An 18,746-nucleotide genomic window follows, 5' to 3' on the forward strand; every position below is an offset into this window, starting at 1 on the left:
AAATTAAATCTTTATTAACAAACTTATTGACTCTGGCTTTGACTTTTTGTCCCCCCTTTTAATTAACTGCAGTAATGAGACAAGCAACAGCCAATATAACAACTGACCAAACATTTTGTTTAAAACCTGCAGTTTATTTCAAGCAGCTTCACAAAAAATGAAGGCTGAATTGCTGTTTGCTAAATGTCAATTTTCACACTCTGTTGAACCTTTTCTGAAGCTTGTCAACCACAAATCTGTAGTCAATTTTCCCCCTCTGATCAGAGCTATATAGAGCATATAACAGGTTTTCAGTTACTTTTCATTTTTATGCAGAAGATGTACCATTTGCTGTCCCCAGTACACTTCACAAAATGGTAAATATGCATAAATTGTAAATCTAAAGGGATGCATATGCCAAAGTTGTGGCCTCTTGAACAGTCACAATTTACACCTGCAACACAGTTGTATGTCTGCATGTGTAAGGCCACAGAAGTGATCCAAATCCTCAAATTCAGCCCATTATTATGCAACAATACTGCACCATCCTCTTTCCAAATCTGCTGGGCTCCTGCTCAGAGTTAGGGAGGTGTTTCACCCTCCAGACCACTTGTTCACAGCCTTGCTCCCCGATTAGAGGCACAATTCCTATTTCCAGCTGCAATTCCCTGCCCTGCTGCCTGGCAGACACAAAGCAGCCTCACTTAATCACAAGTGCGCACACACTTCCTTGTACAAGCAACTATAACCATGCACAAAGATGTAGGACTTGGCTCCAGTGAGAAGAAATACCTTTTACAGGGTCAAAACCACTGGCAATCACTAAATTTGACCTAACTTTTCCCACACTTTTTACTATTTGCTAAAGCTGGGAGAGCAAAGAGGGATGACAAAAGATGCTGTCTAGGTCAGGATACTACCACTGAATAGGGCGATAATCAGTGTCTGGTCTGATTTCTGGCATAAACAAGCCTGGAAGTCAGTTGCTCATTCCTGTATCAAACCCAGCTGAACTGAAACCTGCCTTTTAACAAGACAGCCAATTTTTAATAAGTATGCACTGATGTAAGAGTCCTCTACATCCCTCCTTTATAGCTGCTTCGTAACCTATTTTGACAATTTGGAAAATTTTCCTGTGTACAATTTACAATGTGCAACAGAGAATACAAATAAGTGAAAAATGAACACATCTTCTCTGGAGGAACACCAAGACAAAGCCAAGGAGCAGGCAAGACCACTGAGGACAGAGACTGAGAGAGGGGCCCGGTGCTCCTCCCTGTGACCGGCTGCCATTTCGGCGCCGAGGAGTTTGGCAGGGCAATGGGAAGGATGGGGAGTATTTGAAGAAGTTAGTCTCAAAGCTCTTTGATAGTCTAGAACTGAAAATCTTAAAGCTATTTGAGATTCCCAACTAATTTCTTGCTTTCAAATATGCAAAGGAAAATAGGTTGGGTAACAGTGCAGAGAAGAAAATAAAGGGATTGTGTGGGTGGGTGGAGGGAGGAATGGAGCAGAGACAGAAAGAAATCAGGAAATTAAAAAAAAAAAAAACAACTTGCTGAAAAAGAGAGTATAGAGATGTCTCCAAAGGGACTACTTTAATTCTGGGAATAGGATGTTTTGCAAATTCTTAGCATCAATTTATCTTCAGCTAAAAATTAAACAGTTTTCTGTTTATCTTTTGCATATAATCACTCCTGAGTAAAACATGTGTTTTAAAGTAACATTTGGCAATCTTTCAAGAGAGAGATGCTAGATGATATTTCTCTTAACTGAAAGAGAGACTCAGCCTGGCGGTGGCAATTCACCGCATGCTGGGAGATGACCCTATTGGCATGAACCCACCTCTACGTAGGGCAGCAACATCCCTGTCCTGCTCCACCTGGAACTGGTGGGAACTGGTGGGAACTGGTGGGAACTGGGAGCTATGAAGCACTGCTGCTCACAGGTGCTTGCCTCAAGAAGCTGTGATCCCTTCTCTTGGCTCTGCTTATGCTATTTGATATGTGCCACTGTGCTATCGTTGGCATCCATGCTGTAGGTTGTTGACCTTGTTTGTTTTAAGGTATAGAAATCTGTTCTCCGGCTCCTTGGGTCAACCACAGCAAAATGAGAAAATGTTCAACATTTCTTGACTTCCATGAGGTTCCTTCCATCTTTTCTTGGGCGAGTCTGCATTTTGACTGTAATAACCTCCCTTATATGACTTTTTAGCAGATAACAAAGAGACAATTACAGCTGCTACTGGAAGAGGTCAAATGGAGGTGAAATGAAATGGATTAAAAAAAAAATGAACAGATGTCAGAAAAGGCTCCGTACCACTCAGTGGCATAACCACTTCCTAGAACAGGTTTTTAGCTGGGAATTTCATTTCATTTTACTCTATTTTATTTTGATTTTAAAAAGAGAGGCAGGCAGGTAGGAGGACTGGCTTTGTGGTTGAAGCACTGGAATTCAATTTCCAGCTCTGTGATGAACTGCCTTTGTGACCATGTGCAAACACATTCAGTGCTCCCTGGGTTTATTGCAGTACAGCAGCGATGAAGACGGCCCAGCACAGCCCAGGAGGAGTAGTTCTTCCCAACACGGCAAAGTGACACAGGCAACTCTTTGCTGCTGATTTCTCCTAGTACCCAAGCCAACTCATCTGAAAACTTTCTCATAGCAGCCTGCCACCTCCGCTGCAGAGCATGGCCCTCAGCCATATGCATCACCTCCACAAGGAACTTCACCAGATGGTCTCGTGTGGTGGGATTGCCCCCAGGTACACAGAGGTAACCACACTCACTTCCCAAGTACTGCCTTTAAAAGAAGGCAATAGAGTTACCTTGGGAACATAACACGGGAAAGGAAACTGGACCTTAAAATCAACCTTAATTCTTCTTTTTCATGGCCAAACAAAATAATAACAACAAAGAAATATTGCAAGAGAAAAAAAAAATTGTGGTTATTTTACGGTCTTCAAAACCAACAACAATCAAAGCTGCAAGGTATAATTTTTTTTCCTGGAATTCCTTGCTTTTTCTGAATTGCCTGCACCCTCATGGTATCTCTCAGCAGTCATGTTAACACTCTATATTGATTGTCTGCTTGGTAGGTAGCAGGAGGGAAAATAAAACAGGCATGAACTTAACTCTGTTTAGGTTCCTCCAGTGCATGTGAAATCTGGACAATTTTCTGTGGATGGCCACCACTGCTAAAACCTTCCCGGTGAAAATTACTACCATGGTCTTCATCTGCGTCAATAACCAAAGCCACCACTGAGCCAGGCAGAGTGGGAGTTGGGGTATGTTTCTTCCCTTCTCTTTAAAATGCTGGTGTGTTTCTGTTCTTTGAAGCAAAAGGTATGAGAGATGTCTTGATTTCTACCATTCGCAGCTGCCACTCTGCCAGGTTTCCAAATGTCACCTGCTCCCCATAGACAGAGAAGTACTACATGCTAAGGCTGGCCTGTCACACCCCTAGCATGGGGAACACCAAAATCCAGCATTCCTTGTAACATCCCCACGTCCCAGCAGCCAGGAGTGGTTAATTCCAGTTTCAGAATAGTGAATTCAGTCCTCACTTTGTGGCCCCAGGGAAATGAGGCAATTTGTATCATGTGCATGCACCATGCTGAGGAGCCATGTTCAACACTGGACCTTCCAGTCCAAACCAGTACCACTACCCACTTGCTAACATTACCCAATGTCACTGCTAGAATAAAACACTGGAACGAGTCAACCTAACAGATCACTTGTTTTGACACTGAGTATCAAGCCTGCCATATAAGCTCAGAGAATCTACTTATCTGTATCAGAGAAATACAGTAGAAAATTTCCTTCAGAGAAATTTCCTTAGTAGGGAGGAGGCACTCGAAGCTGGTTACCTCCTGTCCCCCCTTTGCAAGACGGATAAGGGATGTTCTCAACATTCCTGACACAGATTTTTCCAATGTTTCCTTTCATTTTTCACGATCAGACTTCAAGGTTGCCCAAATATCAAAATGCAACCTTTCAAGTTGGATCCACACATTCACCAAGACTTGGCTGCGATTTAGGAAGGTGAAGAACCAACAACCCTCAACCCATGGCCATACATCAACATGCCAGGGAAGTGTTTAATACTGCGAGCCCAAAGCTTCAAAATGGAAACTTCGGTGGTTTTTGAGCTGCTGTTCTAAAACACATTCTCATGTCCATGCAACATCCCAGCATTCCAGTTTATTGTGGCAGTGAATATTTGTTTTTCAAAGCAATTTAGAAGTGGTGGAGAGGCAACGGCCAGGGAGTCAACCTGGGTTTTCTCCTACCTCAGCCCCTGCGCTGCTGCACACCACCAGAGAGGTCATTTCAGCGTGCCGTGCCCGGTCTCCTTTTGTCTTTTCTTGTTTGCTCAGGACACAGTTAGGTGCAAGGACTCTCTCTTGCACTGTCTACACAGCATTATGCAGAGTAAGAAATCATTTCATCTACAGCATTTAGGAACGAATCCGATGTAAGAAAATATTAGCCAAACATGCTCTGGTTACCGAAACTCAATTAGCTGTGAATTGGAAGGGAATATATTTAAAATAACAGGACCATTAAAAAAGACTGGAGATTTGTAAAGATGTTTACGTGCCTGCTGGCCTGTTTTTAAAATTCTGGTGTTGCATCCTTCTGTGCCTATTGCATGTGAAGGAGGTAACTGTATCTTATCTTCACATAGTATCTGCTGCTGGATCTTCTGGCCTAAATGATTCTCATTCTTATGTAACATACCACATTAATGCTCAAGGGAAGGAACCTATTTCATCCCTGGAGTCAATAAAACACGGACAATGGGATCATGAGTCACATCACACAGGTCTCTCAATAGAACCTGACTCTGGCTTAAACAGAAGGGGAGAGGGAGACAGCTGCCTCTTACAAAACTTGGAAATTGCCAAAGAATTACTTTTCTGTCCCTCAGATATTATTAAGTTCACTTCAGTTCTTCCCTCCATCTTACTCCAATGATTCCCACAGTCCTCTTTTTTCCTGTGTACTGCTATAGAGCAAGTCACCAGGTATAAACAACATTTCCTGTTACCCTAAAACCAAACATTTGCAATTTTTAGTTTATAGGTGATGACAGTAATGAAGCACCCAGGGCAAAACCACTGAAACCACACAACCCCCCAAACCAGTATAAACATACTGTGCTACTTCAAAAGAGTTCAAACAACTCCATCCCAGCAGCATTTGTGGTGGACGAGGTGCGAGCTGCCTTCCCGCAGCCTGCAGAGCCGAGCTCCTCCAGCGGGAATGCCTGCCCGGGGCTGCAGGGCACGGCCGGGTCTGGCAGGGCGCAGCTCTGGCAGTCGGGATGCGGAGTCAAACCTAGGGGCAGGTTTTATCCAGCAATGCTGACTACACTCCTAGTATGCTTCTACAGATGACAGTATACAGAGTATCTGTATCTCCTCTAAAGGATATCTTTTATAAAGCAGTCACATCCTGACAGTCATGCTGGTTTAACTTTACTACTCTAGTTAGAGGTATAATGTGGGGAGAGCTTTAAGAGATATAACTGGACAGGCCTGTTTTAATTGTTCCCACTAGACCTGTGCTCTGTGACCTTGGACATCTACAGAGCCATAAATACGAGCTTTGATTGCTGTTCCCATAGTGACTGGCAGGAAGAACACACTGGAGGGTGGACTAGGACTGCTTCAAGCAGGCAAGCAGCAACTGGAAATGATTAAGTTCAGAAGCTCTGGGGACACTAATGTCACTGCAGGCCAGCCAACCTGGAAGATAAACATTGCTGGGCACTGTGAAAATGATTTTTCTATTTGCTTTCCACTGAGAGAGTGAACTAGGCTACACTATAGGCACTAGGCTTGGCAAATGAGGCTGTGAGCTCTTCTGAGGCAAATTTACCAGTCCTTTCTGCTGCTGGAGATGTCAAAGCTACTACCAAGGCCTGTCACGTTTGTGCTGTGCACACTTACTCTTGAGGAACAGGAACACCAGCCCTTGAGCTCAGTTAGACCCACAGAGCAGGCACGGCTGATGCACAGAGAACATTTCTATATGGAGCAACACACAACGTGGGAGGCTAAATCATTCCATGCAAAGTTGCCAGGTACCTGGGCTGTCCCTCTTCCAGTGCCAAAGCCAGTGCAGTTATTTCTATAATGCTCTGCATTGTGCACCGAGGGCTGTCACAGGGTTTGGTGTGGAAATAGGAGACCTTTGGCGTCCTACTCCAAAAGGGTAAGGACCTGGTGGATGCACTTGGGGAGAGGAATGCAGCTTGTCCTGCGACTGTGACGTCCAGCTCTTACTCTCACTGTGCTCTGTGCTATGAATACAGAAATAGAATTCAAATAGCTCTAAACTCTCCTATTTCAATATAAGAAATGATAGGATTTCAGGAAAAAAGTAGACACACATGCTGGTGGCCTGAGCATATATAAAAGCAGCTCAGGACTATTTATATTAGCAGAGTGCACAGCAGGAAAAGCTGAGCTGTGCTAAAGGCAAAATTGCCAGAGTATTTCTGAGTGACTTGCTCAACAGCACGGCGTGGTGTGCTCACTGGCTGCCCATCCACGCGCAACTTCATTAACTCCCTGGTGATCAGGGCCTTACACATCACAGAAGAATGGAATTTACACATGGTCAAATCTAGCATCGTCCATAGATCACTCAAAGTTATAACCCTCAGAAACACAACAGCCTCACCATCTCCATGAGTATATTAAGGTTTGGAACAGAAAATAGCTGTGCAACCATCCAGGATAAATCAGTAATTATTTAGATGGAAAGTAACACTGAATCTACCTGTCTATACACTTTGTACACTATCCAAAGTCTCCAATTCACATATATTAAACTCTTCAGACTTTGGTATTGTGGCAACTTTAATGCCAAAAGAAAACAGATAAGCCAATAAAAGAAGACGTACAAGGCATCACTTCTCCCTTACTATGTATAGCACTTTTACATATACGCATAGGTCTGTTAAAAAACCATGGTAATTCTGACATGTTTTGAAGTCAAGATTACATGGTCTTTTAAGAGAAGAAGTTTACTGGCACGCCACAGGGAAACACCGTACCATTCTCATGCGATAACTGATCATCCCGGTCTCTTCTCTATGCCTCTAGCTTTTCACTGAAAGTAAATCCCATCATTTTTCAAGTAGTTGAGTCAGATTTGCAAAGTCTGCACATTCTTGTAGTGACCACAAGCACTTAAAGCATCAGCTATTTTTTTTTTCTAAGTTTGGTTCCTCTTTTTTTTTTAACCAAGTAGAAAATGCCAGAATTGTCCAACATTCTTTTTTAAAATGACCAGCTCGTGACCCCCCGATATTTACACAGTATGGACCATCATACTCTGAAAAATCAAGCATTATAAAAAATGAATCTCTCAGGTGCTCAAATGTCTTAAGTTACTTTTCGAAATATTGACTAATAATAATAATTGCCTGCTCTGCTTCACTGTTAATCTCTCTTTCAGAAAGTGCACTTCTTGAACTGTAGAAAATGACACTTTTAAGAAGAATTTTGCATTTTTCTGACTGCAGCAAACCATATGGAAAGTGGCTGACGGGTCCTGAGGGATTACGCGTATACTAGCAGCTTCCCAGAATATTTATCTCTGAAAGGAAGGAAGCTCTGCAGAAGAGGCCTGGATAGCTCCATATGCCACACCATTAATTCCTGACAGCTACTAAAAATTAAGGGATGGTCAATTTTAAGGATTGGTCCTACAAAAGTCTTGCAATTGTTCTTTCAAGAGAGCCATAATCTTCATTTGGGGAGCGGGAGAACCATTATATGTAAGTATTCAGTGGTTCTGCCGAAATTTCAGCCTAGCTCTTGAAGGCTAATTTTGCTATTCATCACTCTAAGTAAAAGCGCAGCCAAAGATGTTGCTTTTGTTTATATCAAGCTTTTTTTCCTGGCAATTCAAACAAAAAAACCCATTTCATTTGTTGTAGAGTCGTTAAGTCCCACTGGCAGGTTAGCCAGTGCTGTAACCTACCATAGCCTGGACTAGGAAAGCCAGACACTCAGGAAATTTTATGTGCTTTGCTTCACTTAGAAACAGAGAACTGGCATCCAGCTAGAGGAAAGTTTCCTCAAAGAGATGATTATGAAACCAACACTCGCTTTGGTATCGCACAGACATTTTGACATACTGCAAGTCAGAGAAACACTTCTAATGTGTATCTGAGCACCTTTGCCTGCAGAACTCCCATCACATTGACACCGATTCCCCTTTCAAGTCACATCAGTTCACAAGGTATGATGCAACATCATTGAAAATGTGCATGTATTTATTAGAGGTTACAGCATAAAATATGCAGGCACCTTGAAATACATTTCAGACTGTGACGGCAGGCAGAGTGACTGAATGTATGTCAGAGGTTTATGATGAACTCTAAAGTGTCTTCATTTAAGAGGCAGCATCTTTTTTTATAGGCATCCTTTATTGCTTGATTTATTCTTTCTATCTGTAACTAACCTCTAGACTCATAGATTTAGACTCCTGGTGTGATGTTGCTTGAATGCCATGCATCTCAGAGCTCTGCAAAATGTTCTGACAAAGTCATTGCTTGGTCCTCTCTCACTGTTCAGAACAATGCCAATAGATGGAGAGATCAAATGATACCCCACTGCTCAACTGAGAACCCATAAAATCAACATATTTAGTGGGTGTTTTAGAAAATTTGTCACATGCTAAGCAGGAAAGAGCAGGAAAGGACTAGGAGAGATTTAGTGTTCCATTTTCCACTCTCGTTAGCAGTATTGCCCTTGATGTTTTCAGTAAGACCTTTTTTTGCAAAGAATTAGGCATGAACTGATGGTGGGGATGAGGAACTGAGCTACGTGAATGACAAATTACTCTCTTCTTGATACAATCAGTTTGATCCCATATAGCAAAAACTGAGTATTTATGGAATTATGCAGGGCATAGATGGGCCAAGTCCCACGCTAAGGCAGCTGCCAGATCCCAGGGCTGAATTCGGGACCCGGATTGTTTCCAGATGTGCAGCTCAGGCAGAAACACATACAGTGTGTTTACAAGAAGACCTCATTAACTTGAAGCGAATTATACAGAAGTGATCAAGGGACATAACGTGCTGTCTAAAGCCGTCATTACCTCATGACTTCATGGGAACTTTTTTTTGAATAAAGGCAAAGCATTGCCTACAGGATTTAGCCTATTAATACTAACACGAAAACAGCATCGGTAATCCCACATTATCAAAGTTTCTGTACTTCAAAAAGTATTAGTGAATTAAGCCAGTGCCTGCAGTATGATATACACCTAAAGGTTTGGATTTGGCAAGGAGCAGAAATGCATTGCCCGAATCTCCTGGCACCATAGGTACTGGCTTTTTCCACTGTGCTCCCAGCACAGTTCCTTCTGCCCCAGGGGAACAAGAATTGATTATCTGGTACTGAGAGGTTTGGAGGCTTTAGATAGAAATGAACAGCAATTACGAAGGACTTAATTTTTATACCCTAAAAAGCTCTGTCAGAAATGTCATTTGTAATTAATTAGAAGTGTATAAACCAGATAAAAGCCTGTTAAAGTCAAGTAGTTTTTAACCCAGGGAACTCTGGGTTTCAACTGCTGGCTGAAAGCTCAGGACCTTTTCACAAGTTTCTCTGTGCTTTCCAGGTGATCCTTCTGGCAGCACTTGAGTTTTCAAAATGAAATTCTTCAGGTTTATAAAAAAGCTTCCATCTTTAGACAGAGCTCCTCAGCTGATTCTTGTAGGATATCCTGTTTTTCTGAAGAGACTTTTATTGCAATATGAATTTATTACAAACCATTTCACATGCACACATTTTCAATCATACCTTGTGGGTCATAAGAGAGAGAATTTAATTTCAGAAACTTTAGGAAGCAATAATAATCTTTAACCTCTGGCACTGCACGAAAAGATACTGCATATTTTCTATCAAAATGAACAGTTCTAATAACCTTCCATTAGTATCCATTTATATTTATTACTCCTTCATTAAAGTTAAGGCACCAAATCCTTAATAAAAAAAAATTAAATTGACATTTTACTTCACTTCTTTCTCTGTCTTTTAAAATGTTAATACTTAAGGAAGTGGACAGGACATGGCATATTTTTATCACTGCCACACAGTTCAGCAGTAGCAGCATAAACCCTTTGTGTCTTGGTTTTTGCCCTTATTATATCAAATATAAGCAGATTTTCCCTGAGTTCACTGGCAGGGAACATCTCCTTACAGCAGCACATCCCCTCATTATCCAGCCCTCTCAGCTGTTCTCAAACTCACCAGGAGGCCATTTACCCTCTGCTTTACAACCTCTTTTATGATCCCTGATGGCCTAAGTTTGGGGTTTTTTTGGTTTACTTTCTTGCTTGATTCCCCCATGTCACTTTATAACATGTCCTCAGCCAGTCTTCCCACAACCGTCCTTAATGACATGAAACCAGGCAAAGAGGGAGAGAAAGTGTTTTTCTTTTTGTATTGTGAAAAGCAAGAGATAACTCATGAACTGAGGTCAACTCAACATGAGAAACAGAGAATCGCAGCTTAGTTTCAGCTGGCAAAACAACTGCCAGGAGGGTCCCAAGAGCCCAACACCCATTCGTGTTAGCCTAACCCGAGGGAAAGCTCCTCTCCTTCTGCAGCTACTGCACACACCCTGGGAGACTTGCTCCTCCTCTCTGGAGAACCAAGCTGTATTTCTGAACGTGTTTTTCAGGCTTTCTTGGAGCCACTCACCTGCTTTTTTGGCTATTACCGGGTTGCAATCACATTTCTGCTTCCTCACCTCCTGCATGGCCCTGAAGCCACACGACACTGTGTGAAACACACGCTTATAAGTTTCGCTTCTTCTGTCCAAGGACACAAATGTCCTTGTGCAGCTGAAGTGAAACACGACGTTATTTTACTTGCCAGCAAAGCCATGTGTATGTGTTGAGGTATGTATTTATAGCAGCCACCTCTGCTGATGGATGAAACGGTGGTTGCCACTTTGTCTTTTAAACCAGCAATGCTCCACCTTTAATACGGTGCTTTCACATGTTTGGCCTCAAAAAAATGCTGCTTTTTTCAGCGAGTCACTCCAATGCCAACTCAGCTGGGAATCAGAGCAGGGGACTGCCAGCTTCAGAAGTGTCAGCAGAATCTGGAAATGAGGCGGTGAAGTCCACAGGCTCTCAACTGTACTAAGATGGAGAAGGGAAAGAGGAACCACCTGCCAGCTTCTGCCTGAGCTGCCGACACAAGTAGCTTCTGCATTTCCATTTCCTCCCTTCATGGGACATGAGCGTGCACAAGGCGCAAATGGGTCACCGGCCATCTCCAGTCCAACGTTGCTGAGCCAACTCACTGCTGAGCCCAGAACGCGCACGGCAGCACGCAGCTAATGCTCACTAATAATATATTATTATCGTTCTAGATGAAGTAGAGACTATGGGTTGTGCAGGGGTCCCCAAAGAGGGACACAGGTTTGACTGCTGAGTCGTATTTAGAAAGGGGTTCTCATTAGCCACGTGCTGTCTCCGCAGGGAGAGGCAGAGCTGAGTCCAAACACCATTTGAGAGCAGGGAGTGACATTCCTTTAGTATGAACTCAGCAATGCTATTTGGTCGGAAATTATTACTATTCAAAACAGCCAGAAGTGCCACAATAACCCACGGGATAAATCCATACTGCAAAATATGCATGTGGAGTAGAGCAGCAGCAGCCACTGCACATTAAAAAGATACAATCATTTCAAGTCATGAGGAGACGACATAGCTACTCCTGTTTGGCCTAGAGAAAACAACTCTATTCCACAGGAAACATAAATTCAGAATAAAGATTCTATAGGCACATTGAATAGTTATGATTTCTTTTAATAAGTATACAAAATACTGCTTTCAAAAGAAAGGATCCCATTATAGTTATGGACACTTTTTTCTCCTCTCTTTAATAGGGTTATGCAACAGCTATTGATTCCTGACTACAGTCTAAAGTACAATTAGTGTATTTGTAAAACTGTCCTTTGTAATCACAGTGGACTTGTATAGCTCAAAGTACCTCACTCACACTAAACAGTAAGTATTATTGCCTTGATACAGCCAAACCCTCTGGCATCAGCAGACAGCAGTAGGAAACGAAACCCTGAGGAACTCCTCACTTGGGCAGGAAAGCATCTAAACTGTCCTTCCCTATTTTGTACCAGGTTAATGAGAAGTCCGTGTTAAACGCTCGGTTCTAAGGAAGCTGGTTTGTAACCGCTGCTCTTCAGCAGGCGAAACCCCAGCTGCGGTTCCCGTGCTGGGCTCTGCACGGCTGTGGGCACGGGGAGCTCTGTTTGCCAGAGGGCTCCCAGGCTTGTTGGCGAAGTCTCAGCAGGGAGACAGTCCTTCCTTAAAAGCAGTTACCGAGTGCTGAGTAAGGCAAAGATTTTTATTTTGCCTGCTTTGCTCTTCACTTCGGGTTTTAGAAATGCAAGATACACAGCTGGAGAGAAGTATAAAGGGATAGAGAGAAATATTAAAGAAACCCATGTATTTTCCTACCCAAAAGCAAACATGGTGCTCGGTGGATTACATTCCTCTCATTTCTTTAAGATAAGAACAGTGTTCAAAGGAAAACCTCCTTCTCTTCTGAGCTATTTAGTAATTTTGAACATGATTACATCCTAAATATCACAGTATTTGCAAAGGATTGGGATCACAGGGATAGGTGGGTAAGGTGCTATCTCGAGTACAAATGTTACGATAAAACAATAGTTTTTGAGCCTCTCACAGAGCATTACAAATGCCGCATCCCAGACCAGCACACCAACTGATTCACAGTGCAGCATCTCCCAACCACCCTACGTAACAGCAGCGCTAGCCAGATTCTGCTGCAAGGCAAACACGTTGCCCATCTTGCACTGAAACAAACGCTGGTTTGCCTGCCCTTCTCTCTGGGTAGTTGTCTAATGATTGCTTTTAGGACACTTAGCTGCAGTTACTCAATAACCTGCAGATCCTATTACAGCTGACACCCCAAAAATGGTCCTTAGAGCCTGCAGACCAGGTACTCCTCCCAGGGCACAAGCAGTAGGGTATGTTACTCTGCAACATGGTAGGCCTCCTTAATCATTATCAAAATGTAAATGAAAGGCAACATTTTCTATAAAGATCTGCATTCTAGACGCTAAAGGGTATTTTCATCATTTTCTGTAAGACTTTCCAAAAAATACCACCTCAGGGAGCAGACTAACCTACTAGACAGGTACATCATGTTAGATGTGTCACCACATCCTTTTAATCAGTGCATAGTCAATATTCTGTATTATAACTAATTAGTTTCACAACTTATTTCCACAGATGTCATTGCAAAATCTATGTGAGGAATGTCATCTGCACTTGAGAGAAGGACAAACATTGTAATTAAGTATTAAGCCATTTCACCAGTGTGAGTCTGCCATGGAGTGTGAAATGGCTATAATTCACATTTTTAAGACCTTGCATTTATTAGCATCTATTTTCTACTCAAGGTTAGCAGTATGCTGCACAGAGAGTTAAAAAAAGCAAAAAAAGCTCACGTTTTTGTTATTCACGTGGATATACGTGCATGTCTGACTGTACAGATTGGTCACGCTGATAGGGTTTCTCTCAAGTCCCAGAGGACTTCTGGCTCATACACCTTTGTGAACGGCACTCAAAGGTTAGATGAATGCTCTGATTATGAAGCATGCGACTTTCTCCTGTTGAAAGCTAATGACAATCCTGGGTGCAACGCACCTAGGCAGGATACAGATCTTGTATACAAGAAAGATATTCAATCTGAGATAACAGTCAGGATTGACGATTAATATCTCCCAGAAGAAGGCTTTGTTTGCATTAGGAAACCCCTACAGAATAAATGCAGAGAGAGAACAATGAACCAGGCTGCTGTATTTTATTCAAGGCCCACGAAAAGTTAAACCGGTCTCTGTCTGGAGCCATTGCTCCAGTTGCAATTATGCTGCTTAATTATATGCAGAAGAAGAGGACTCTTGTGTATCCTCCCACCAACCACCAAATGAGAGGGATATTTCCACTGCTCTCTATCCCATAAGCTATGCCATTTGGCAGCAATTTCTTTTAGAAATCTGCCCTTTACTTCCCTATTCCCACTCCTGTTTTCACTTGAAGGGCCACGTAGCTCTGGTGGAATATGCACGCTCTCGCACCCACACATTCCTGCAGCACAGGGGACACGACTGCATCTGGGAAGAGCCACACACCCCGCTGCTCAACCACCAATTCCGACTGCTTTGTCTTTTTTGAGGTAGCTTGAGCCTATCTCATTTTTTACTCCAGCAATATACTGTGTTCAAAACACCTTCATGCCAAGCTCCCCTTCCTGCCAAGCCTGCTTTCACCGTCCATTAGCCCTCTTCAAAGAGGATCTGCCTGTCTGTGGACAGATGCTATTAGCAGCACTGTGGACAGGGCAGGGCCATGATTTATCCAGCCGGGATAAATCAGCAAAGCTCTGTCAATGCCTCTGCCATTTCCCAGGCGTGCGCCTCCTGAGCATCTCATCCAAACCTAGGCTTCACCTGGTAAAAACAGGGAAGGAAAGGACACCAAGAGCTAAATTCCCCCCTTTCTGGTGCTGGGCATGAAAGAGATGAAGGCCATTAAGAGAAGATTTGCTGGGGTAAGGAAAGGGAACAGCAACCTCCCTCTCCCCCTTTTTGTGATAGAAATACTTTAACAGACGGAAAGCCCCAGCAATCAACTGCCTCCTTAACTCCAAGCCTTGTATCCAATGGTATAAATAGATCTTAATACACTGCCCACAAGAAGCCTATGGAAAGACTACCTTTAATTTGGGAGGACTGTGGCTTGTCTTCTATAACAGATGAACAGGCAGCAGCTTTGAAGGGGTGTCAACAGGAGGAAGGGCTAAAGCAAAGTGGCTGTGGCTGTGAAATCAGTGTGAATTCTGCTCTGAGAAAGTTTCATCCAACAGCAAGGATTTCAGGAAGCCTTAGCTGTCACGGGAAAATTGTTAGATCAGATGTGGTCTCCTAGATTAGAAAATAGAGAGCGATGAGGACCTCTGCCATTCAAAAGAAACTCCTGAAAGTCCACTTAAATTAACTTGAAGTTTAGAAACCAGGAACCTGTTCTCTCATTTTAGTTGTATGCTTATAGGTATGTGTTGATTTTAGTGGAGATAGTCATATAAATCCAACCCATCTGTGTCATATGAAAATAGTTGTATTTGTTACAATGTGGAAATTAAAGCTCATCCCAAGGCAAAAGTCTGTTGTCTTTTAAGCTGGTAGGACTATCAAAATTATTGGGATTGCACTGGAGAAAAGAATTGCATCCTTTCTGGTAAATCAATCGGAAAACAACACCACCTAGATACAAGGCTACATTGGCCATTTTTCCCTTGCTGACACCTCACCAGAATCCCCAACTGTTTGCTGTAAACTAAACAGTGTTTCAGTACCACACACTAGTCTTTATAAACTACTTCCATGTCTCACCAATTACTTCCTCTTTCATACCATTCATTTTTTGCACTTCCTCTAATTTTCGTTCTCTTCATCTTTATTAATGTAATGGGTTTTAGACAGAAACATTATTTGTGTTTGTACTTACTGAAAATGTCTCTGCTGCCTTGTGAAACAGCTGAGAGAAACCTTAATTCGAAAAGAATTATTGTTTTGCAAAACGAGTATTGTTACATTAGCTGAGCACTGTATTAAATTGCTTTTTGCTACAATAGGTCTCACTTGGACTATTTGGATAGTTCAGTACTGTACATGGTAAGGTAGAATTGCACTAATAAAATCAAGCTGCAAGTACATTTCATCTGCCATTTGGTACTTTCAGTGCTTCATAATTAACTTTGGTCAAAAATTACCCCTTCAAGCCCCAGGGATTAATTCTCCCTTAACTATATTTGTGCATTACAGGAAAAACAGTCATCCCTTGGTTTCCTGGCCTTGGATGAGCGGTTTACCGCATTTTTAACCTACAATAATTGTGGATGAATTCCAGGTGTGTGCTTGCCCCTCATGGAGTGAATTTCATGCTGTCTGATTTCTTTTTATTTAACTCTGGGAACAGAAATGCCCTAAACCAGGTTTCCATGCTCCGGGTGCCCCTGCCCAGCATGACCTGGACATTGGGGAGGTACTTAACGCTAGCTCTGAGCCCAGGGACCAGGATGGATGCTATAACACAGCGCCCATCTGGCATACACCCTCCCAGCTTCCAGCACTCAGCAGTTTAACAACATCCTCCTGACATTTTTTCTTATATTGGATCACCCACTTTTTCATCCTCTCCCCTCAAATTATTTCCCTTCTTCCTTACTCATTGGCTAGTCTAGCCTTTATCCCTCACCTCGGAAGAGTGCTGATCTTGTGTTTGCTGGACAACTTCTGTTAGCCTCCTCGGCATATATTTGCCTTTTGGAAGAAGATAAATAGAGAAAGGCAGGTGATTCCTGCCTCTGTCAAGGAGAAGCTCTCAAGACAGGCTCTTGACAAGTTACTTGGGTGCTATTAAAATAAGCCAGTGAGAAAAGGTCATCTTGAATTCAACTTTTATACATAGGCAATCACATTACCACATGTCAAGGACACCAACCCGCATTAAAAAGAGTCAATGCAGATGAGTACAAATATCTCAATGTCCAAACAAATCTCCCAAGCCCCCCCCCAACTATTTTAGGATGATGCTGAATAGCAATGTTAAACATCCTAAGAATTTGAAAATAATTTGAATTTGTTTGCTTTCCTTTTTACTGTTTTTGACCAGTTTAGAACCCAATGACCAACTACCAAAACTTTCAAGAGTCTAAAATTACTTTAAATAAGTAAAAACATGGAAATGTTCACAGAAGTATATCAAATAGTTTTTGAACCATCTCTACTTCTTAGGTCATTAATGAAGAATATTCTAGATCCCAAATAGGAAACATGAACTGTTAATAACACCCTGCACTAAACAAGACATTTATGAGCTCTGGCTTTCCTACCACAACTGATGCTGAATAGGATTGTTTTAGGACACATGAGTCTGCAGCACGGGAGAGCACCTCCTGAGAGGACTCAGCAGCAAAGTCCAGACTTGGCTCAAACAAACACCAAATCAATTCTTGCAGCCTTGTGATGGCTTAGCATGTAAGGAAAAAGCTACGCACATATTGCCAGCTGAATTTTCTCCATCTAAACCATTGCAGACAAAAGTGTTTTAAAAAGGGCACTGAGAAAAGAGAACCACACCTTGTCTGTTCTCCAGGACGGCGACCACCTTGTAGAGCAGCCCGTTACTAATAAATGAATTAGGCTGTATGAACTGAGGACTGTTTGTCAGCTAAACGGGGACAGAAAGTCTGTTGAGAACGCGTGTGCTGTCGCTTGGAGCGTGTCAGTCTTTGTGACACATGGGCATGACTGAAGGCCTTTGGGAGATGGGAGGAAAAGAAGGAAAGAAACAGAGATGACTGGCACAATAGCGTACTGCCTATCTTGCAGGGGAAATCAGTCTGTCCATTAAGGAGAGGAGGAAGGGAAAGAAGACATACAGATGCTCTGACTCCCAGTGGTGACAGGAGCAGTTGGTTTCCTCTCTTTCAGACAGTGACAGTCGCTGTCACCTTATTTTGAAGTCTCCTAACAAAAAAGTGGGAGTCAGTACGGTACTGAAAAGAGCAAATGGATAAATCACATAACTAATGGCAACCCTTTGGTCTAGGAAGAACGATGGAGGTTGGTGGCGCCTGGTGACAGCCTGCAATAGCTGAATGTGCACTTTCCCACCCCAAGAACTTCAGCCTAAGGAGGAAAGAAAGTTTGCACTATTTATTACAGAAAAAGGTCTTTTAGAGACAAGCCAGCTAGTGAGTGCATGTTTACAATGCTGCTTTCCTAGCAATGTATGACAGCTCGGGACCCATAGGCTGCCATCTCATTCAGTCCCATTTCACTGCAGCATCTTTTTAAATAGGCCAAAAGGACACCTTATGCACACACTCTGCTATCAAAATAGGAAGGTACCAAAAAATGTCCCCTCAGAGTAAGATGATTTTCTCTATTAACTCTGTACTGCACCCAAAAGGCACCATTTTACCTAAGAAGCAGTCAGTACTCCAACATGTAGAGAGAGAGATGGATGGTTCTTGGTTTGGGCAGGAATAGAGCATTTGCTCTTGGGAAACCTTGCTTTCTCTACACTGTCCTACCATTGGCTCTTTTCTTCTCAGGGTGGTGGAAAAAACATTTATTTTTGCCAAGATAAAATTTTCAGAAGCACACAAAATGTTTTAGGACCCTGTGGGACTGTATTTTTCAAAGTTCAATGATTTTCCCTTAAAAAAAAAGAAAAAAAGAACAAAAGGAAAAAAAAACCCACCAGATTTTTACAGGATTTTTTTCACCTAGTCCACTAATTTCAAAGGAAGTCAGTTATCTAACAGCACTCTACATAAAACAAGTGAAATAACAACGTGAATTTAAAGCAGATCAAATATACTGAATCAACCCCTCGCATGGATACTGCCATTAATTCATTTCAATTTCATTTAGCTTAATTCTCTTTGGAACAGAAGCATACTCAATCAGATTAAGGCCATTTTAATTCACATTTGTCCCCTCTAATATGACACCCTACGCTTATTTGGATTAAATTCCCCTCCCATGTTTAGAAAGTCCTGAGTAACCACAAACTTGGACCTAAATCTTGCATCTCTTTGCATTACTGAAAATGGGACCTGGTTTTGTAAGTTACTTAGATGCTATTGGATATTTTAACCATGATCTTGC

At 42.3% G+C, this 18,746-nt stretch overlaps 1 protein-coding gene across 1 annotated transcript in view; it reads right to left on the minus strand.

The window, feature by feature from the left end:
• Positions 1-18,746, minus strand: part of SGCD (sarcoglycan delta) — a 141,922-nt gene that overhangs the window by 12,764 nt on the left and 110,412 nt on the right. The window lies entirely within an intron of this gene.

Source organism: Gymnogyps californianus, chromosome 14, assembly GCF_018139145.2.
Source record: "Gymnogyps californianus isolate 813 chromosome 14, ASM1813914v2, whole genome shotgun sequence".
Lineage (NCBI taxonomy): Eukaryota > Metazoa > Chordata > Aves > Accipitriformes > Cathartidae > Gymnogyps > Gymnogyps californianus.